Source organism: Streptopelia decaocto (assembly GCF_964273445.1).
Source record: "Streptopelia decaocto genome assembly, chromosome: 15".
Classification (NCBI taxonomy): Eukaryota; Metazoa; Chordata; class Aves; order Columbiformes; family Columbidae; genus Streptopelia; species Streptopelia decaocto.
This window is the reverse complement of record NC_138670.1, coordinates 9536456-9559248: the sequence shown is the minus strand read 5'-3', so window position 1 is coordinate 9559248 and position 22793 is coordinate 9536456. Positions and strand designations below refer to the sequence as shown.

The following is a 22793-nucleotide window of genomic DNA, read 5'->3' as shown; positions in this document are numbered from 1 at the left end:
GGAGGTCAGTTGTTGTAAGAATTCAAATAAATAATAAGGAAAACCAGATTCAGACAATTCACTCTTGAAGGCTACCAGCATTCTAAACCCGAGGATTTCTCCTTGTGGCAGAAAGGAAAGTGAAAAAAGAAAGCGGGAAAGGAAAGTGAAAAACTGTTCTCTTTGAAGCCGTGGCTCTGTGTATTACTAGATGAGTGCGGCTGGCATTTCATAGTAAAAAGATCCCTCAACACTACATTTATGTCCCCTGGCGGAATGAAAAGACAATTCTAAAGGATCAGCTCCTGCCCATTCATACTGTCCCAACAGAAGGATATGATAAAGGAAACGTGCGTTCTTTGGCAAAGGACTCTGTTGGAGAGGTCGCTGAGAAGGAGGCAAAGCCTGCAGAGCTGACTCCATTGCCCAGCGGTTACAGGTGTTTAGATCGTAGCTTATAGGTATAGAAGGGTTATAGGTGGGTTAGACGGCAGCCGGGACAGGGCTGGGAACACCTGGTGCCTTATGGAGTCCCAGGCTGAGGGAGCCACTAGCGCCCTGCTCCCACAGAAGCAGCTCCCAGCAGTCTCAGATGGCTGTAAATCCCAGCCAGAGCTGCTTTGGCCACACTTCCCAATGGTCTTTCGAAAGAGCCTACGAAAGACAAGATTTTTCAAATCAACTTTTAAAACTCCTCCCAAAGTTTTTCATGAAAAGAAACTATGTGGCCTGTGTGCATGAAATTGGGATACGCAGGCTGCTCACACAGTCACATGCTTCTAAATTCTAGGATGCTGTGGAAATCAGTACAAAACCAAAATTTTGGAGGTACAGTTTCAGAGGGAGATTAATGAATTGGAGGTGACAGACTTATAAACTGACATCCCCTGTAGCAAGCATTTATTCATTGCAGAGTTGCTTTACCAGGTGATCTGTGATGCTTATGAACGAAAAAGACATCTGGTGTACTTGACCTTAAAGTAATTTCATTCTTTCTAGATAAGAGAACACACTGAATGTAAATAAGAGTAGCAGAGAACTCAAGTTTAAACTCCACGCTCCTCCAGACCCTTTGTGTAGCTTTAATTCACGCTATACCAACCTTCCTTGGGATAGTGTCATACCATAAGCATTTCATCATACCATTTCACAAGCAGAGACTTGTTCTGGCACAGAGCAGTCAGCATTCTGGCTTGAGCCCAGAGAAGCCATTACTTTCTTTAATTTCATTTCCCATCTTTCTGTTACAGCTATTGCCATAGCGTTCTGTCTACCTTTCTTGTGCTGGTAGATGTACTTTTCTCTTTCCCAGACAGGTTTCCATTACTGTTATTTGCACTTGCTTTTCAAGTACTTAGTAGCCATTTTTTAGCCCATAATCTTCACCTCTGTTTTTAGTTTTCTGTAATTCCCTCTTTTCCACATCTTCCTCATTAACTTATTTCAATTCTCTTTATCACTTTATCATCATATTGCAGGCAAGTACAATCAGCATCCAATTTTCACCTCTTTGTGTCTGTGTCTTTCACTTATGCTCTAAGTTATTCAACCAGAATATTCTAGACAGGACTGCTTCCATTGGCCCTTGAGTCTGTTCCTTCCAGTTAATGTTTATTGAGTTTCTTTGACTCAGTCATCCCTCATTTGTTGTATTTGCACATCATGTCGTCTTTTGGTGCCAGTCGTACTATCGCGCTGCAGTGGCGACTGCAAAATATACAACAAAGCCCCTTTATGTCTTTCTGTTTCAATAAGCTGGTAAGATAATGTACACAGTGTCAACTAGGATAGCTTTTATTGTATTTTGTGGAGCCATTAAGTAGTAGTTATTCTATGGTTAGAAATCCATATGTAGCCAGTGGGTGCTTGTTTTGTAGGAACGCTTGGGCTATTTTCATTGCATGTTTTAAAATGCGTTTTGTTTTACTCAGCCAGGTGTCTGTACCAAGAGCTTTCTTACCTACTGGTTTTGTCAAGCTGTCCTATCTGAAATGCTCTCATGCTACGGAGGGAATCTTTCCAGACATAAATATAGAAACAAAGAGAAATTGTTTGACCTTGTCAAAAGTCTCAATGTGGCGAAGAGAAAGAGGATGGAGAGGAAAGGCCACTACCACCAACAAAAAGAGACTATCCTGACACACAGAATGAAATTTCCAGGTGGGAATTCATCATGGTTCTCCCAGGGGAACCAAAGGGTGAGTGGTTGAGGAGGGAAAAGGGCATAGGGAGGAGACAAAGTCAGTGGAAAGTTGTTGGAGAGTTACTTGTAAATTCGAGCAGTCTCAGATCCTTGCATCTTACTGAGCAAGCCAAGGAGGGGAAGGTAAGCTGGTGTTTCTAGCAGTCGTGTACTGAAAAATATGATGGTATCTGCAGGATCTTGACTTTACATTAAAACACCACCCTCTTGGAGGTGATTTATCTATTGCAGAGAGTGTTCTAGATGCCCTGGGCGTGGTGAAGTGGTAGGGAAAAAATGTTTTCAAAATGCAAATAGTTACATTTGCAGCTGCATAGTTAACATCACTATTGATCTGTTTTTCTGAGAACTTGTAATCTTCCCTTGGGCTGCCTTTTATCTGAGCACTCATCTCTTCCTTCTCATAACCCTCTGGCCACTCTCATCCTCCCTTTCCTGACTCTTTTATCAAAAGGCCCAAAGAGGAGTTGCCATTTATTCTGTTCTCTCAGTATGGCTGCAGGGCATGTAAACAAATTCAATTTGGTCGAAGACAAAGGAGGAATTTATAGTATATAACAGTGGTGTTTTGTGTGGTTTGGTTTTTTGTTTGTTTTTTTTTTTCAATTACATAAATCAATTAAATCACATTACAAACCCTCTTCTTAGAAACATCATTTTTCAACTCAGAGCTATTAAAATGTTTGTTTTAGTATGAAGCATGTGCCTCATGCATGGCTACAAAGTGACATACAGTGTAGGTATAACATAATAAAATAATCTGTAAACACAGGTTCTATACGATGTGAATGTTTTGTTAACACCTCTGATGTCTCTTTGGGATGTTCAAACAACTATTTGATAGGCTTAGTAGCAGCATTTCTGCTTCGGAAGGGGCGCGCAAGGCAAGGCAGAGCAGCGCCAGCGGGAGGACGGCGCTGGGGGCACACCCTGCATGTGGCAGCTCGCTGACCGGCAACAGCCAAACCATCCCAGCCGAATTTCTAGACCTAGCAGCTCTCCCGCTAGCACTGCAATAATTTAGCACCATTTCAGGAGGGGCAAAGTGTTTACTAAAGTAGTGAGTGCTAGCATATATTATATGCATTTAAAATGCAGTGCTTGTATAATGTTTCCTTTCTGAATGGCAAGATGACCACAGACAATCCTGCCCCAGCAGACCTTCCTTAATAAGTCCTTGTTCATCACTGGAAATGGAGAAAAAACAATCGTTAGACTCCCTGAGAAGATTTCTGAGTCACCAGTCACAAGAGCATAGTTTGAGAACCCTGTAGCAGCTAATTTAACATTAAGATTTGGCATTTTGAATCTCAATGCTTCCAGCGTTAAGGCTGTGTCAGGGCATAGATTAAATACAATCCCACTATAAAACTGGGCTGCAATTTCTGTCTGGTAAGTGTGGAGCAGGAGGCAGAGCATGGTAAAGGAAAGAGAACTCACCTGCCTATACCCTTCTAACTGAAGAGGAAAATTCTGTTGACATCTTTGAAAGTCTGAATATTTTCCTCCTCTTTGCAACAATAATTCTCTTGCAATGACAATTTAACAGGAGTAAACAGTAGTGTCCCAAAGGATGCCTGTGCCTACAGCCAAAGAGTATCTCTTACCTGAAAGGGGGAAAGTCCCTGTTTAAATGAACTCCAGGATATTTGAGAACCGAGGAAAACACTGTCAATATTGGTATCGGACTGGAAATAGTAAACAGTTCTATTTCGAACCATTTCACATCTGTGCATTGGCTAAATGCATTTATCTTATGCCAGCCCTAGGTATTTACCAGCTATAAAACCACAACCTCAATAGTAGCGTCTGTTATATCCTCACTAAAAATTCAATAGCTGTAAACTTCATAAAAGCATTATGGGATCTGCTTTTGAAACTGCTGAGAATTTTTCCAATACCAAGGATTTCAGGATGTTGTCTGAATGAAAAAGAAAATAGAAATTAAGGTTATAAAAATATTAAAAAGTCAGCAGTGCACTGGAGAAGCGCAGAACGGGGCTGCCTCTGGGGATCCTGTGCAAATCCAACACGTGTCTAACAGGGAACAGGAATGATTGGGCGGATAAACAAGAGGTTCCTAATCCTCAGTAAAGAAGGAAAGAGATTCCTGCATGTCCTGGTTTTGTTTTTAGGATCTTTGCTTTAGCATGTGTGAAATCATGAAATCAAAGCACCACTGAAAATAATTAACACAGAAGCTACAACTAATACATCCATATTAACTTGTCTGTTACAGTTCGGAAACCCAAGAAACACTAACTTTTTAAAAAAATGTAATTTCGGTACTAATTAAGACTCTCCGCAACTTTCTGCAACCATCTAAATCATTTATGCCCTATGAAAAGAGCAGAAAAGAACTTAAAAATTCTTGTCCACAGAATGTCTTTTATCACAGCATCTCTGAAAACCCTGAGGATGACAACAGTTGCCGATCTGAAAAATAAATTCTGGATTCTCATTTTGTACGAGAATTATCTAGAGGGTAAGATCAATAATTGACCAAGACAAGCACTCTGCTGCTGACTGGTGTCAGTTTCAGATCCTTCGGTGTAAAATCACCAAAATCACTATAGTGAAAATAATGCAATATGCTCTCTGTTGTTGTAGTGTATAATCCATTGCTGGTCATTCACATGGTGTCAGAAGGCAGTCTCCAAAATGAAAGCAACTTTTGCTTCTTTTAATAAAACTACATTCATACATTCTGATATACAAGAAAGCAAACAGTCAAAACGAAGGTGAAATAGAAGTAGTAAAGTTAACACTGACATACAATGTTTTTTCCTAGCTCTAATTGTCAGTCTGCTTGCTCATTAAAGTGTAAGTGTTGATATCTTTTGCAGTGTTTCTATTTTGCCCTTCAGAACTCTACCCGCCTTCACCTTCCATATAATTAATCTTCTTTAAGTTTTCTAAATTTTAACTTACATGCAGATACACTCATGATCATCCTACATATCTAAGCGTGTGAATGCACGTGCATACATATAGCATGCATTCAATTGATCTTGCATGCAATACTGGTCACATAAATCAGGAAATTTCTTGGCTCTTATTTCTCTGACAAAGTGCCTTTCCTCTATTCAGAGAAGGTTTTTTTAAAAATCATAAAAATTAAAGACTGAAAATAATGCAGGGGTGATTTTTTTTTCCTTATTCTTTTGGATGAATACAGAAATGTCATCCTGAAATTTATTAATTTCCTCCACAGGGAAATCTTTACCAAAATGCACGAAGGAAGGAAAACAATCTGACATATGTGCTACTTGTGCCCAAGTCCTCGGACCAGTTACTGCAGACAAGACTAAAGTGTTGAGAGAACTACTCCCCAAAGGCTGAGCCTCAGCCACCGCCGTGCTGCCCCACTTCAGCTTTTCCAGGTAAATATTGTTGGTTTTATCTGCTGGTTGGTAAAGTAGATGTGTAGCTCTAAGATGACACTAAAAGGCATCAGTGCAGCCCTTAATCATAAGAGCCTCTGCAGACATTCTGCTTCCACAAGTACCTGGTGTGAAATACAGCATTCACAAAAAAGGGTGAATTTAGCGTGCAGAACACGGGGAATATGTTCAGAAGAGAACTTGGACTGGCACATTTGCAAACACCAACCTAAATGTTGGATTTTATACTTTATAATAAACATGCACCTCAAGAGTGCGGAAAGTGTTAAGAATGACTGTAGCAAGTTTCAGTTACAGGGAAATTGATACTGTAATGTGAACATGACATCAGTTTGACAAATGTTCATTAGATTGTTACTTACATTGTAGTATATTTTAAAGATTCTCACAGAGAAAGAGGTTTGCTCTGTCACAGAGGGTGGCTGTTAAATGTGTGAGGGACAGCTCGTTTCCTACACAGATGGTTGTGTGGCTGGACAGGGTGGGAAGGAAAGAGGCTGCAAGTTGTTGAAAGTAATTCAGTGGGACGAGGGCAGCTGTGCGAGAGCAGAGAGCTCCTGAGGAGTCGTGGGGTGAATCCCAGCACTGTGGTGTCTGAAAACGCCTGGCTTTTGGAGAGATACTCTTCAGGGCACTGTGGCAATGTTTTACACTAATAAAACTGACTTACATGCCTTTAATGTCAGAGAAATGCGCAATTGCAAGTTTTCAGAACTTCTGTTGAGAGAATAGATTTTTTTAAAAAATATTTTCCTCTTTTGGGCAGAAAGCCAAAAAAGATAAAGCAACAGGAATGCAGTTCAAGAAATATTTTTGTTAAATATCTTAGCTTTCTATATCTGGAAGTTACAATCTGTGCAACTGGAATTCTGTATTGCAAAACAGCATTACGTAGCAAAATGACTGTGATAACATTTTGGTTATCTTTAACATTCACCTTTTGCAATTAGTGAATTTAGAGAGCAGCATAGCAGAAAAGGTCCTGGTGGACAGCAGGGTGACCATGAGCCAGCACTGGGCCCTTGTGGCCAGAAAGGCCAATGGTATCCTGGGGTTGATTAGAAGGGGGGTGGTCAGTAGGTCAGAGAGGTTCTCCTGCCCCCTGGTGAGGCCACACCTGGAATATTGTGTCCAGTTCTGGGCCCCTCAGTTCCAGAAGGACAGGGGACTGCTGGAGAGAGTCCAGCGCAGGGCAACAAAGATGCTGAAGGGAGTGGAGCATCTCCCGTGTGAGGAAAGGCTGAGGGAGCTGGGGCTCTTTAGCTTGGAGAAGAGGAGACTGAGGGGTGACCTTATTAATGTTTACAGATATATATAAAGGGTGAGTGTCAGGAGGACGGAGCCAGGCTCTTCTCGGTGACAACCAATGGTAGGACAAGGGGTAATGGGTTCAAACTGGAACACTAGAGGTTCCACTTAAATTTGAGAAGAAACTCCTTCTCAGTGAGGGTGGCAGACACTGGCCCAGGCTGCCCAGGGAGGTTGTGGAGTCTCCTACTCTGGAGACATTCAAACATGCCTGGACACCTTCCTGTGTAACCTCATCTGGGTGTTCCTGCTCTGCCGGGGGGATTGCACTGGATGAGCTTTCGAGGTGCCTTCCAACCGCTGACATTCTGGGATTCTGTAAATTAACCTCACGTGTGCTCAGAAGTAAAAGAACAGTCATTTTTTCAGTTTTGTTCCTTAGGAGAAATATATAATTAAAATAGTGAAAATATTATTTGAACTTCTATAGTATAACTGAATCACAATCAGAAACAGAGGTATATGAAAGTTCTCTGAATAGATTTGATTATACTAGTGTCAAACAATAAATAAAAATGAGAGGCTTAAAGGAAGAAAATGTCTAGAATGCGTGTCAGATACTGAGGAATTTTATCCTGAAAATTAAACTTGCTGTGAATATATGAATCATTGCACAGACCAAAAATTGAACCAGCTGAAAGACTGCAAATAGTGGTCGAAGACAACAAGAGGAGGTTAAATGGAACATTAATTCAGTCTCATTGTATTAGTGCTTCTTTTTACATTTTCTTCATTGTTAGAATGGGAGAGTTTTGGTGTTTGTGTTTGGTTGGTGGGGTTTTTTGGTGTTTTTGGTTTTCTCTATCTTAAAAAATGACCTGGTAGAAAATTCCAAAGAAGAAACTGGAGAAATGGAAGTGTTGACAAATCCACTGCTTACGTTTGCTGCTGTAGCAGCTGGCAAAGCTGCAGTAAGTCCCTTTGATGCTACGGTTCCCAGTGCTTATGCTGGTGCCAAGACAAGCGCAACTGAAAGCCCAGAGCTGATAAAACCTCTAGGAAAAGGAGAATACAGTACTACAGGTGGGTGAAATCCTTTTGGCTCCAGAAGGTCTGCTTTGGCAATCCTGTTTGAAATGCGAGCAGAAGCAGCACATCCGGATTAGGGCTGCGTGCCGTGACTGGGGCTGAGGGAAGCGCACTTGCCACTCACACCTCCTGCTTTGCACATCCCATGTTTTCCATGGGAAATCATGTTCTTGAGGAGCACTACTTTATACTACTCAATGAAAAATGCATTCTGTTCTGAATGAGGTTCTAGAATAGCGCTTTCCAGCTTTTTTTTTTGGCTATAATTTATTTCCAGCAGTGAAAAATTCCTAAATCTTAATTGAACGCAAGGCTGCCAAGGTTTGGGGCTGCTTTCAGGATGATTTGTGTTTTTGAAGTGCCTGCCCAGTAAATGTTGTTCTTGGGTTGAGAGCCCTATTCCTCCAGCGAGCTGTAAATCCCAGAAGCTGGCTGAAAGGCGTCTATCACAAACAGGCACGTTTTAACAGTATACGCCTTTTCTGCCTAGAGACGCTTTCCTGAACGAGGCTCTCTAAGGGAATGAATGACGGCGTTCTTGCAAAAAAGGCTTTTTTCATCATTTATTTGAAGAACAACTAGTGCAGTAGGACCCAAGCCACAACAACAGTGAAATGAACCTGTTACTTAACCTGGCCCAAAATATTAGGTCTAGCTTCTGTAAGCATGCCAGATTAAGCAGAGGCACTTGAACACTGCAGCTAATGTGCTTATCCTTAAGAACATTTTATCCAGAGTATTCAAAACTGTTAAACAGAAACAGAGAATCATATTTGCAACAACTCCAACAGATACCAGAAACTATTTCATCAGCTGATAGAAATTACCTCAGTTTTAATACGCTTTTAAAAGTAACATTGTTGTAAGTAAGTTTGAAAACTACATTAACTGAAAGATTTGATAAAGTGTTTATCAGTTTAATCAGTTCATTTGTTAGGTAAAGTTAGCGTAATGTGCTTTGCCTGTTTCATTGATTCCATTACCAAGTTAGTAAGAAAGTGCTTCAGATGGCTAAATGTAGGTTTCTAATGTCATTTTAGTATCTTGAGGTATCACTTGGGACTATCAGGTATGGCTTAAGACCTGCAGGACACTTGGACATTTCTAAGGAGCAGACGGATACCCTTGAAAGCTGAAAATGGTCCTGGAGACTTATGTCTGGAGGCTGAATTGCTTCCTAAGTCACGGCTGGTTGTTATTTCAATTATTCTTGCACAGGACATTGACAGAGCAAAAACTTTTTAAAAAGAGGAGTAGTAAATCACAAAAACCAGCAGCCACATTTATGCATTTTCTATTAATTTACCACTAATGTAGTCATAGACCAAACAGCCTTTTGTACATTTTTTCACTCCTCTGTTGAAAAATGCTTCACAAAAGAGGATAATGATCACTTACAACTGGCTAAAGCTACTTTGTACTTCATAAATGACCACCAGTTGGTAGATGGATGTATGTGATATCTTTATTGTTTATGTCTTATAGATACAAAATTAGCCACAGGACTGGCATGGCATAGGTGTACAGTTCTCTAAGTTACTCAGACCAGACAGCAGTATTCCAAATTTTTACAGAACTGCTCTGGCTCCTGAAGTCTCCATAGTAAAGCTCCCTGAATGTCCCCAGCTCTTCTTCCAAAGCTTCCCAGAATTACCTTTTGTGTTCTCAAATTTTCAGTCTTTTATTTATAAACTACCAATGTCTTATTCCTGTTAATCAGACATGACAAGGTAATAAAATAGTAGTGCCTGCTGAAATTGTAGCTATATCTCTTGGTTCCAACATGAAGCAGAATTATCACATGTATAGGAGACAAGGAAATTTGAAATCAGATTTTAACATTTTTTTCTAAGTATATATTAAAAATATATATAATTCTTTAGAGGCCCCAATTTGATACTTCTTCAGGTGGCAAGAACATCAACGACAAAATCAAAAATATTTGCAATCAATACATTTCTTCCTTTTGTTTGTTTGTTATTGCAAAAGTTAAACAAAACCTGCCTACCTGTATCCTCAGGTGGGACAGACCTACTTTCAACTCACTGCTTCCATGAATATTTAATCATTCTTACAAAGTGGAAAACCTTCAAACAGGAAGACTGCAGGAGGGAAGAGGGTATCCCAGGAGTAACCAGTCATCTGTTGCTCAGACCACTTTATTAGGACATCTGAAGCTGGTACTTTTTGTTTTAAAAGCTTTGATTTCCGAAAAATCCTGACCCTGTTTAATTGCATCTCCTTGGGTGTAATTCCCAAAGAATCTATGTATTTTTAACTCAGGTGATTCTGGCAGTTGTTCACACTTCACATATCTTTTGTTGTAGACTTTACTAAATGATCCTCACTTTATTTTTGGGTTAAAGTTTGAAAGTTTGAGGGGGTCTGGTTTTGTTTTGTTTTCCCCATTCCTTTGTCCTTAATAGTGAAGAATGAGGAAACAATACTTAAATTCTCCTTTTTGTTTTTTTGAACGTGTCATGGTTTAGCTCCAGCCAGCAACAAAGCACGAGGCAGCTGCTTGCTCACTGTGCCTGGTGGGATGGGGGAGAGAACTGGAAGAGAGTAAAAGTGGGAAAACTCATGGGTTGAGATAAAGACAGTTTCATAAGTAAAGCAAAAGCTGCACACACAAACAAAGTAAAGCAAAGAATTCATTCACTGCTTCCCATAATAATGCAGCCTTGAAAGATGGGCCCTTTACAAAGAACTACATTCCTTCATCTTTCTTCATGGTACCTGTAACTTTCTTCCCATGGAGACTCTGAAGGAGTTGTGGTCCGTGTATCCATCAGAAAGTACAGGATAAATGGGGGTGCTGTGCAAATGAACCGCCCAAGAGGAGCAGAGTGTGTTCCAGGGCTCTCGGCACTCCTCCAAGCAGCTCTCACCAGCTGCTGCATTTAATCCTTGTTTTTCTAAACTTGGCTTCAGTGGCACCTGCTGACTCAGCAGCTGAGCCAGTGGCCGTGAGCTGCAAAGACAGAGGTATGTAATAAAACCGTAAAGGAATAGATGCAAGGTACTTGACATTTTTAGGGTTTGGTTTCTTTTTTAAAATTTTTGTCTGTTGAAAGCTAGAGGAGTCCTTTGCTTCAGCTGAGTGGGGTATCAGCTGTAACTCATCATCTGGATCCACACTCTCGAATGTTTCCCATGATTTGACCTCATAGGAAGAATAAACAGTTGATATTAAGTGAAACCCCCAGTTACTTGAAGGATGTGAGAAGATAAAAGGGTGGCATCCTGGTAGAAAGTGAATTTCCATGCTAAATGATAAAGCCAAAGGAGGTCAGGCTGATAACATCTGCTGGAAGGTGCATTCATGATTTTTTTTTCCCCACAGTCTCACAGTCACTGGTACAGAGCAACAGTATGCCAGATAGTTATAAATATCAGATCCCAGTCATCTGTACTTGATGCTATTTTAAACTCTTCCATGTGAGGAAAAAATGGTTAAAAATAAAAATACAGCCTTTTTCTTCTTCTCTAAATGTTCTCTTCAGTTCTTCATGCTCAAAGAGAATCACAGACCCATCTATAAATATCTAACCCAGATCTACAATTGCTTGTTACAAAGAGGGTGTTTGGTAGAAAATTGAATGAAATACAAAATGTCTTTTATTATATTTTTATTATAGACCAGATGTGGCCTCTCAATTTACCCTCTATCATTTGGAGATGTACATTCACCAAGAACATTGCATGTGTGCATATAAATATTTTGATGTTGTCATGTTATCATAAAGGGTAATTGATTAGAAAAATCCCTATGGGATTTTCCACTTAAGAGTATGTTTCTGTTTCAGCACTATTGTCTTCAAACTAAACATGTATGGATGTGTCTATTTTGATTGATCCCAAACAGAAAGCACAGGCAAGGATTTGGCTTCTGGTCAATGAACAGTCCTGGCAAGTTGAGTGAAACGTGTGCAGTTAAGGGTTCCAGTAAGCTGCATATTAGATGTTCCATCTCAACAGGCAAATGCTACTCTCTTCAAACTGAAACCTGTTCTGATATGGGAAAAAATAGCACAACCTGCCTGACACGGAAGAGGGAGCAGGAATCCAGTCAGACTGTCATGGTTCTCTCAAGTTACTGTTTCCTGCTTCCAGGCAAAAAAAGGTAACGGAAACTATTCACTTTCCAGATGTATTTGTGTGTTTTCAGTCTACCCATATACAAAGAACAACATTTAGAGTACTGAGCTCAATAACTATGTTTTTATATGTCATTTGCCTTTTGCATTTAATCACCTGTATGTGCTATTTTGAGACATGTATTTCTCTTTAAATTCCTGTGGGAGCTTAGCTACATGAAGTGCAATCAATGCATGGTGAAAGGCCCTAATTGAGACTTTCTGGGTGCAGGACAGGGTGAGACTGAAGAAAACTTAGACATATCTGCTGATTTATTTCTCAGGTGAGTTGAGTTTTAACTCTGCCATTAATCAACAGCAAGCTCCTGTACCGTGGTGTTGAAATAACACCACTTAAACTTCTCAGAGAAAGACCTGTTCCGTTACTCACGCCCTGCATGCTTGTAACTCTTTCACTGACAAAATTTGATCTACAGTTAGGGGCCTCCCTCAAAACTGCAAGAAAGAAAGTGGTTTGTTGTATCAATTGAAAATACCTAAAAGTGATGGAATGCAAACGATGATCTTCCTACACAGGATGATGGTAGTTGATGCCGTTATTTCTGCCAAAGTTGGTTAATGTGTGGAAGATGCTGCTTCTCACATATAAAGTACTATATTGAAGATACATGTAATGTGACAGTTTCTATAGTAACTACTTGTTCTTTATGGAATAGCAGATTAAACTTGTACACCTCATTATTGTTCTTTTATCTTATTATCTAGGCTACTCAGTTACCACAGTTACAGTTTTTTATTCTATTCCCTTGCCAACATATCAGAGATTTATGCAATTGCAATTAAAAAGTACATTTGAAAAACAAAACAGTATTAGAATTTTAAAACTGAGCACTATCTGATCATATAAATGCACCAAAAACCATGTGCATATATATTGAAAGCTAAAATTCAAAAATAAAACTGTAGAGATGATATATTTTAATCAAAGCAGGGCAAATTTATGATTTCAATATTATAATTTTGCTGGGAGAACAATGCAAGTTATGTACATCACATTTCTTTTTTAAATGCTAGGAGTTTACCAGAACAACTGTTCCAGTCTAGATGTGCTGGCAAACTCTTCTAGGGTGAACAAGACCTAAGATTCGTTACTTATAGGAAAATTCCCATCACACCATATACTGATTCAGGGCTTTTATTTCTGTACAGGAAAAAATATGTTGCTACACTGTGGTTTTAGACTAAAACATTTCATTATTATAATTCATCTGTACTATAGTTCTGCTAATAATATCAGTACTGGAATTGATATTATTTACAGGAATGAGATGCTTTCTGCACTGTATTATGTTGGTCTTATTGTGGGAAAGAGTGCATTCCATTTGTGTCTGAAAGTCTCTATTGCTGTCTCAAGCAAAAGTGTATCATTAACAAATTATGTTTACAAAATTAGCAGTGCAGGGAGAAATCACAGCTATTCGATCAGGGCTTCATATTCAGCAACGCAACTAGTATGGTAGTATGAGCAAAAGGAAAAAGACACTAGAAAAAAAGTAAAATATAAATAGGGTAAATCCATTAATGACATAAAAATAAAATTATACCCATTACTTTTAAAAAGCTGCACCAAATTACCCAGACACAAATGCAACAGACAGGAAAAGAGAGAGGCAGAAAGGGAAAAGCAGAAGAAAATACATGCACAGTAGTGACAGCAATTGAATGGTGATGGAAAAAGTAGAATGGAAACAGTAAATTCCATGTAACTAAAGAAACTGTTTTCTCTCCCTTTACCCTTGATTGCATCATTCTAACATGTATGTGACTTGTCTCTCAGCTTGATCGGTCCCCTAAAATATGCATTGCGAAATTAATCATAAAAATCATAATCCTGACAGAGCCATGAACTGCACTGCTGCAGAGAACATGGAACCGCTCAGTCGGTCCACGAAGATAAATGCATTTGTGCAGAGAGGCAAAGCCCATAGCGCAGGGAAGTGGAACACGTATGAACACGCGTGTTATGTAACGCGGGAGTGCAGCACCGCCAACGAGACGAGGAAAAAAGCCCCAAACCCACCCGGCAACGCTCAGCTCCGTATGCGCCGCGGAGCCGCCGGCAGCCGGGCCGGGGGGGCTGCGGGGCCCGGCCGCCCCCGGGGAGGAGCCGCCCCCCGGGCAGGAGCCGCCGCCGGCCCCGGAGCCGCCCGCCCGCCCGCCGCCGCCGCCCCGCCCGCGGTGCCCCCGCCGTTGGCTTGGAAACGGGCTGGCAGCCTCCGCCTCCTCCTCCGGAGCCAGCCCCGCTCCCCCTGCCCGGCTCCCGGCCACACCGCGGAGCACCTCCCTGGCTCCCGCGGGGCCGCCGGGCAAAGGTTTCCGTCACCGCCTCGTAAAAAAGCTGCCTTTGACAAATTTTATTTCCTAGGGAGAAAATGAGCAAGGGCAGGGTTTTTCTCCTGCCGAGGCTGTGGGGCTAGTGTCTGCAGTCGCCGTGTGCCTGCTCGCTGCAAATCATAGATGCTGATGTGAAGAAGGGCCAAAGCGGAGAGGAGAAGCGTCAGTGGATGCGAGCGGTTGCACCGTGGACTGAGGAGGTGGAGGCTGCCTGCCTGGTGCTGAAGGGGTGAGTGAAACATCCTGCATTTCTTTCTCTCTTAAATCAGTTTAGCCTGTGCTTCCAAAATAAAAATTGACTTCTTAAGCAGGAAAAAACAGATGTCATTTTGGAACAACAAGATATTATTTTGGTGGTTGAAAGAAAAGATGAGTGTCACTGTGAGGTAGAAATATTTTGCTGTGTATAGAGAAAAAATAGTAAGGGGAGACAGGCTGCTGATACAGTGAAAATGACCTTCTCAGGGGATACTGGCCTTCTATCAGCTGCTGCTTCAGCTTGGTCCCTTTTTTACAAAATTAAGTAATCTTCCTTTCTTTGCCTGGATTGTAACCCATTAATACCCAATACCAGCCTCATTAAGGTCCATTTCGTTCTCTTAACGATTCAGAAAGATAATCCATTAGATTCCGCCTGTTGGGTGAAGAACCTCCACGCTACGTAGCACCTCCTCCCAGGGAAATGCAGACTGCCTAACGTTCCATCAGAAAAGGCTCTTAGCTGCTGAATTTCAGCAAAAAATCCTCCCTCAACAGTCACATCTGCTCATTCGAAGGATGGGTAGCTCTGCGGAGCTGGGATGCTCTACCTCTTCGTGTGTGCTCATGCATGTGAAGGAACGGGGAGGTTTTGTTGTATCAGTCTGCACCTGTGGACGGCTTCTATCTGCAGTTGTGAACCACAAGTTTTTTGGTATCTTTGCATTTGGATCTCGGGTGAGTGATTCATATGCAAAACCCCCAGCCCATCGATGTTAGCTGAGAGAGCTACAGACAAATGTATGTCAATTTAATTTCTGCTGATAGTACTGATCTGGTTTTGGCTGTTTCACTGTAGAAGCTGTTTAATGTGTGTTCTTGCAGTATTTATTCTGGAGGCTACTGACTGGGGCTATCTCAACATTTTCCTGTGCAACATTTGAGAGAAATTCACTTGTTTTCCCTTCAGCTTTTCTTTATAGCCATTTACTCATACTCTTGGACGCACAATTTGATTTTTATTTGGCTCCATATTTCGCGCCATTGTGGGTCACACCCTTTTGGTGGCTGTCAAAATTTCATCTACAGAGGTTACAACAGCAGATCAGGTAGAAAAACACAGAGCTGTGAACATCTACTTGTGGATCATGAAGGAGTAAAGATGAGTATGTATTTTGTACTTCCTTAGGGGGGATTGTGACTTTATGGATATAGACATTTGAAGTCTGAGCTGATGGCTTAGGTGCTGTTATAGGCAGAAATAGTGGGTTTTCTTCAACAGGGCACTTATTTGCTAGCTGAAGAGATACAGCTCTGCAGGACAGAGAGCTTTTTGCCATTAACTTGGCTGTCTCCATCAAATCCTTTGGTTGGAAGCTATCATGCAAAAAGCACCGATCCCTGCCCTTGGATAGAGGACGTTATTGCAGGATAGTGCTATATATATAGAAGAATGAAGTTCCAGTCTTCAAGAAGCCAGTGACAGGTGCAATTGAAAGAAAACATCTTGGTTATATGGCACATTTAGCAGAAAATCTCTTTATATCACCCGTTACCCAAGCACTGACTTGCATTTTCAAAGAAGAATCGCACTTCTGTGTGCATATGCAGGCTTATCAGGAATGAAAAGCAGATTAATTCTGCATAAGGCCCTGGAGATTTTATTCTGCCGATAGACCTTAGAGACCTGAATAAACTGCATGCTACGTGTAGAATGCTACACCTCCCTCTGAGGATGATGTACCTGTCACTTCATTGACCACTGGTGAACAGAGTTAAATGATTCTTCTGGAGGTATTACCTGGAATTTAGTGAGCTTTCCATACAGCTCAGTGTTTCAGCTACAGGCCTTGGCTTTGAATTTAACTATGCTAATCTAAAACTAACCAGCCAGGTAGTCCTGAAGGACTGAAGTGAAAGTCTGCTGGGTGTCTCAGTTCAGATTACACGTTGATGGAATGAGGTACGTTAACATTAAGAAACCTAGAGAGAAGTTGGCCCTTCTTAAGGAATCTACCTGCTGAGCAGTGGGGAAGGGGATAAGTAGAGGGATAACAGAAAATTCAGTAGAGAATAAAAGCTTAAATCCTTAAATGGTGAAGTCAGCTCTTCCTCTCCAGCTTAAGCAGATAAGGATTTTGACAGCAGATAGTGTCTTGGTTGGTGCGCAGTGATGAGGTAATAAAAGCGAATGGTCTTTTTCTCTCTCCCCTCCATTAATTAAAGAAAAATACTCCCAATTCCTTTGGGATAAATCACAGTAATTACACGTATTTCAGAAGAGATTCTCCAGATCTGTGTAACTGAAAACGAGAGTTGAATCTGACTGTTTCTGGTTAAAGTTTTGGGCCTGCTTTCACAGGACTCATGGGAAGTTTTGCCACTAATTTCAGTGGGCGAGAGCCCAGGCTCAATACAAGCACGTGTAGTTTCACTGATCGGGTTCTTCCATGCCCTCTAGGAACAACAATGTTGACCAGTTTTACAGCTGATTTCAGCGAGGTCACGGTCATAGTCTCAATGACAAATTCAGTAACTCTCTACTTGCATCATAAACTCTAATTTTTAAATTATCAATTATTTTAATAATATTCTTTTTACTGTTAAAATCGTGGTGGTGTTCCTACAGATGCTGTGAAGGTTGACATTGCCCACCTTTGGCAGTAACAGCTTACTACACAAGCAATTAACTATTTTATTTTATCTAAGAGAACTTCTAAACCAGAGCCCTTCACAATCAAGATATTGTCATACTTAAATAAAATGGTATTATTTATACTTGGTGATAAAAATTGTCCCATTTTTATTACAAAAGGTTAAGTTTTGTTCCTTGTGATCCTCAAAATATCCAGAATAAATCCACATCCATTAATAGTTAAAACAGATTCTCTTCAGTCTACTTGATGGGAGAATTTGACTTACACTTTGTATGTTATATTCAAAGTTCACATTTTTATTAAACTTTTCAGAATCCAAGAGGGGTGACTGAGACGTCCAAATTTCAACTACAATATTGACAAAAGAATAACCACAAAAGGGAAAAACTAGACTGATTCAAAACAACTAATATTGATTCTCCATGTCCCTGGCAATTTAAGGTATGTGAAGTACACAACATGCCTTCATTTCTGTGTTAGCTAGACTTCAAACATTTGCTACTATTAAATACATTTACAATCACAGCTAACAAAACATATGGCAAAATTTCAGAAGGCAACAGTTTCCATGTGGTTTTTTTTTCTGTAGCTGCACCTGTGGTGCAGCAGGAACTCAGCTCCCCCCAGAATAACATTTTATTTAGTACTGGACATCCAATGTATCATTAGAGAACATGGTTTTACCTACCAAATCCTATTTTTCCTCTGCCCTTGTTTTCTCTTTAAGCCCCTAATACCAGAGGGCTGGTTCTCCTCTGGATTGCTAAGTCATCACATCAAAAGGACAAGTGTGATAACATTTCCAGACAGTTCTATGTTACAGAAAAAGCCTGTGAAATTAGCAGTGAACACGTTGGCCAATAGAAAAAGATAAAGAGGCAAATTTGTAAAACTGAATTCAAATTCTAAGTATGCATTTTGCCCATGTACACAAACGATAATGACCAGGAAGAGAATAATTGTTAACAACTTGTTAACCTGATATTTTTATAGTAGATTTATTAAATAGTAATTCCCTGGACTTGAAAGTTGGGAGGAATAATTCTCATCGCTTTTAGATACTTATAACACAGACATGTGCAGATGGAGTAGTTGTTAAGGCTTCCCTTACAGCTGATGGAGAGAGAAAGAGATTCCTACAATGCAATTAATCAGACCAGCTTTTGAGCACTGTCCTGGGCTGAGCTGAACCGTCCTCTGGGTTCCCCTGTTTCCCTGCACTGCCTGCGATGGGAGCGCTGGCTCACACGCTCAGGGATAGCCAGCTACATGCGCATGATAAATCTGGACTCTTACTGTCTATATGGTAATATTTAACTAATCTTAACTAGTTAATTATGAAGATATTTTCATGGTTCACCATAAATATTTGTAAGTAATAATACAGTTGCTACTCCCTACTTACTGACCTTTTATAATAACTAGGCTAGCACACTGGTTTCTTCCTCTGAATTTATCTGAACAATGCTATTGTATTGTGGAGGAAAGACTTCACTGAAACAGCACAAGTAATCCAAATCTCTTATCTGTTTTTTCCTAATAATCTTGGCAGTATTCTAGCATACAATTCCAGTGTGTTCCTACCCTTATTTTGTGTGTCTGCTTTCTATATTTTCAAACCTTATCAAGACAATGTGGGATAACTACCTTTATTTTCACAAACCACACAAATGCAAATACAATTAGACAGCATATCAAGTGTTGATGCACAAATACATTTGACACCATTGTGTTGTGAAAGGAAAAATCACGATTCAACTGAAATGTTACCAATTCTAATGAAAGCGTCATGGCATAGTAACAAAACCACAGCTGGATGTTTAGCTCTGAGGGGGATGGCTGTTTAGATGGGGTATGCACCTGTTATTATATTTCTTCCTTTAAAGGAGAAATATATGTGTGATTCGAAAGGATACTTTTTATCTAAGGGACAATCCTTTTGAAAATAATACAATCTGAGTTATTAGGTTGGGGGTTTTGTAAATAAAAAGTTTCTTCTCTGGATATTTACCAGCACAAGTCATATAATCCAAGTATTTGGAATGTATTAACAGAATATTATTTCATTTGGATAGATAATATCCATTTATACATATATATGAATTAGAGTGGGGTTTTTTTCAGTTGGGATATCTTATGAGGAAAGGAAGTCTGGGATATTAGCTGGTGACCTTCTCTAGTGTTTACGCTATGGAAGAGGATTCAAACTAATACCACATAAATATTTTTTCTATATCATTTAAAGCACTAAAATCCACCAGTAAATTAATGCATATGATGCTAATCAAATCCATTCTAAACTAAAATATACCAGAATAAACACTGTTGCACTGGAGCACTTTTCTGTACTGCCATCAAGTAAACAGTGTCCCACAAAATACCTTTGTTGCAAGTGGTCCTGGCAGGAAGATTTCCTCTCAAGAGCCTTTCTGTGCCTGGCCTTCTAAATTTGGCAGAGTCAGGGTGCTATAAGAGAAGCCATTTTGTAGCAGGCAGATATTTGTGTATTCTTACAATTGCTAAGAATCTATTGAGCTTTCATTTCGTATTGCTCAGTAATGGTAGAATCGCACCTTAATCAGTCATTCCAGAGACATGTTTTTAACCTCTTCTTCAATCCATTTATGTCTACAAACATAAACTTACCTTAATTTGTAAATCATTGACATTTATGTTGGTATTTCAATTTCTAAGGCTAGCCTGCTTCAAATTCGAACAATTGTTTTATTATCAGATTGTTTCTGTTCCCTGACTAGATGTGCATAAGTCCTCTGATTATGTTTCCTGCTGTGAATGTTCCCAAAAGCAAATCTGAACTTTGCCTCGTGACTGCGATTACACAGGTGTGTCAAGTTTGCTTTTTGCAAGTGCGCTCACAAAAAGAAATAGAATACTGAAGACTTCATGTAATTTTTTTAAGTTACAGGAATAAATTATTACCTACTAATTTCCACAATGTATTAATTGAAGGGATTAGCAATTGTTTTTTTAAATGTAGCAAGATTTTAGGCTGATGTGCACATCAGTGCATACTATTATATCAGTACAATATTATTTGATTTCACAGGTCAAGGAAATACATAGTGGTCTAAACAAATTAAAGTGTCAGGTACCAACATCAACAAGAGGTAGGCATCTGTGACTTCTAACACTAAGTTACAATTCTCCATTTTCCCCAAGAGGACTGATTGTACCCTGGAGTAACGGTGCAATTCTATGTAACAGAAGTTAAAACACTGGTAAAGTAATAACCTACCACATAGACAAAGAACTACATTATTGGTTCTGCTACGGTTCCATTCTCTGCCAGTGCAAGCGGGTTGTAAACTAAAATTAAATGTTTGCAGAGGATATTAACCAGGGCTGTGACGAGAGAAGCCTCTCTCCTCGTTGTGTTGTTGGCCTAGCAACTCTGCCCTTTTTCCCCCGCTTCTGCCATCAAGGAAACCAAGAACAGCCACTGATACTGTGGCCTCTTGGGATCACACCTGGCAACTATTCTAATCCATGCTGAGATCTGGGCAGCTCCAACCTGGCTCTACAATGAAGGCTGGATCACAAAAAACCCCCGTTTCTCCCTATTCAGATCTTAAAAGTCAGATCCCCTACTCAGATCAAGACTGTGAGTGTCTGAGTTTCTCTGTTTGTTTGACTAATTAATGTTGCTTTGCTAGTTGTGTCATCTGGTACTGGAAAGCAATGAACACCACGTAGAAAATACTACAATTTCATAATGTGGAAATCATGCAGGCATGATAATTTCTGTAAGAATTGATCCAAAAGAAAGGGGTGATGCCTGTTATAGCAAAAGTATGCTTTAAAGGGGAAGATGGGCACACAGTCTGCGGACCTAATTGACAAATGATGGGAGAACTCAGTGAGCAGGACAAGCACCTTCCTACTTACCTCTCTGAGTAGTTCTACTAATAATATTATCTTACTTTGAGAGAATTTCAGCCAAGTGAAATTCAAGTGAGTACAAAGACAGTAAGGTACTTTGTGCATATCCTATCAGAAAAGGCAAGAATTCTTGTTCTTTTCCAATAATGAGAAAGCACAGGTCATTGTCTGTGAAAACCACCAGTGTTCCCATTCCATACCCAGCCTGTGAATCTGAACTAAAGAGTTTATTAGGCTAGAGATCCCTCCCTACATTATTCTGAATGGGATCACCCAAATGAGCTGACTGGAGACAAGTGATAAGCTTGGCTGTTGGTGTGAAGAAAGGCTAAATTTGATTAAAATCCTGAAAGAATGGAGAAACTCCTGCTGATAGTACAACCTGTTATTCCTCACTGAAAATAAGTTAGTAGTCAAAGAACTGAGACACTTCCCTTCTTGCTGTAAGATTGTTATTGAATAACATTGTCTGTTGATCACAACTAATTAAAATGGCATTAATAGTGTACCAGCTTATACGGGCAGCAAAATATTACAGAATAACACTAGGCAAATATCTTAATTATTTCAGAAAGTAAGTTTTAAAATAAAATTTGATCTTGCTTTGTCTACATTTGCATTTAGTTTCTACATGTCAGAGTAAATTATATAGAGAATGTGCACAGTCCCCAGCAATTAACCTGGTTTCATATACTTTATGGTGAAACGGGAAAATATTAGTAGAGAGAATTTTGAATGAATTGTTGTCTTGACAAAATACAGTATTTAGGTATCTTTGTACAGTATCTTGTTCTTATTGTTGCATTTCTCCAAATATAGGTAGTCTGTGCTTTATCAAAGCTTATCTATATTACCGTAATTTGGATTTTGGATACTTTTTATTTTCACGATTTATCTATCAAGAATTTTTCATAGAACTAATCAAAAGCTTACATAAACAAGTCGATTCAAGAAATTAATAAAGTGCTTGGAAACATTTTTTTTAAAGGGGGCCAGATGGAATGCTGTCAATCTATGCAGCACTGTTACTATTCAGCTGTGAGATATGATGTGCAAATGGAATTTTTCTTAGACATGTTGATATTATCTGGCTGTACCTACATTGTGAAGATTTATATTTGATGGAGTTACATGAAGACCATATCAATCCCATTGTTTACTTGGTGTCTGCATGTGTTTTGTCAGACTCATCAATGATAGATTCCATATTTTCTAAGATGTACTTTAAAAGGGCATCTGTTTTTCAGAGTTATCTAGTTATAAAATCCATATGAAATACTATTTTTCGCTACAAATAATTTCTTCAGCTCATGTTAGGATTGGCCAGAGGGAAGTGGAGATCAACAGAATATAAACAGTAGAGGTCAAGATTAAAATATTCCAGAAAATAATGCAGGTGTGCAAAATTCCTAGGATTTGGCTCTTTCTTTTAACTTTCACAAAAGCCTGGAGTGATGTCACCCTTACGGATGAGCTCCCTCCTGCAACCAACAAAAAAGATGGGAAGGGTCAGTTAAAATTATGTTTGTACAGGGCACCCATTTACACTGCTGAATGGCAGACCTAAGGATCTTCAATAGAAACCAAAATTGCACCTCATTCTTAAGAACTGGGAAAAATA

At 39.7% G+C, this 22793-nt stretch overlaps 2 protein-coding genes across 2 annotated transcripts in view; one reads left to right on the top strand and one right to left on the bottom strand.

Moving 5' to 3' along the window:
* Positions 1-22793, bottom strand: part of RSPH14 (radial spoke head 14 homolog) — a gene marked incomplete at both ends in the record, with an annotated part of 69084 nt that overhangs the window by 3933 nt on the left and 42358 nt on the right. The gene's annotated exons all lie outside the window — the stretch shown is intronic.
* The window catches only part of GNAZ (G protein subunit alpha z), a 41012-nt gene continuing 32827 nt past the window's right edge, over positions 14609-22793 (top strand). Inside the window, exon 1 of the mRNA XM_082066330.1 lies at positions 14609-14646. The gene's annotated coding sequence lies outside the window, so the exon portion shown is untranslated. The remainder of the gene's footprint in view (positions 14647-22793) is intronic.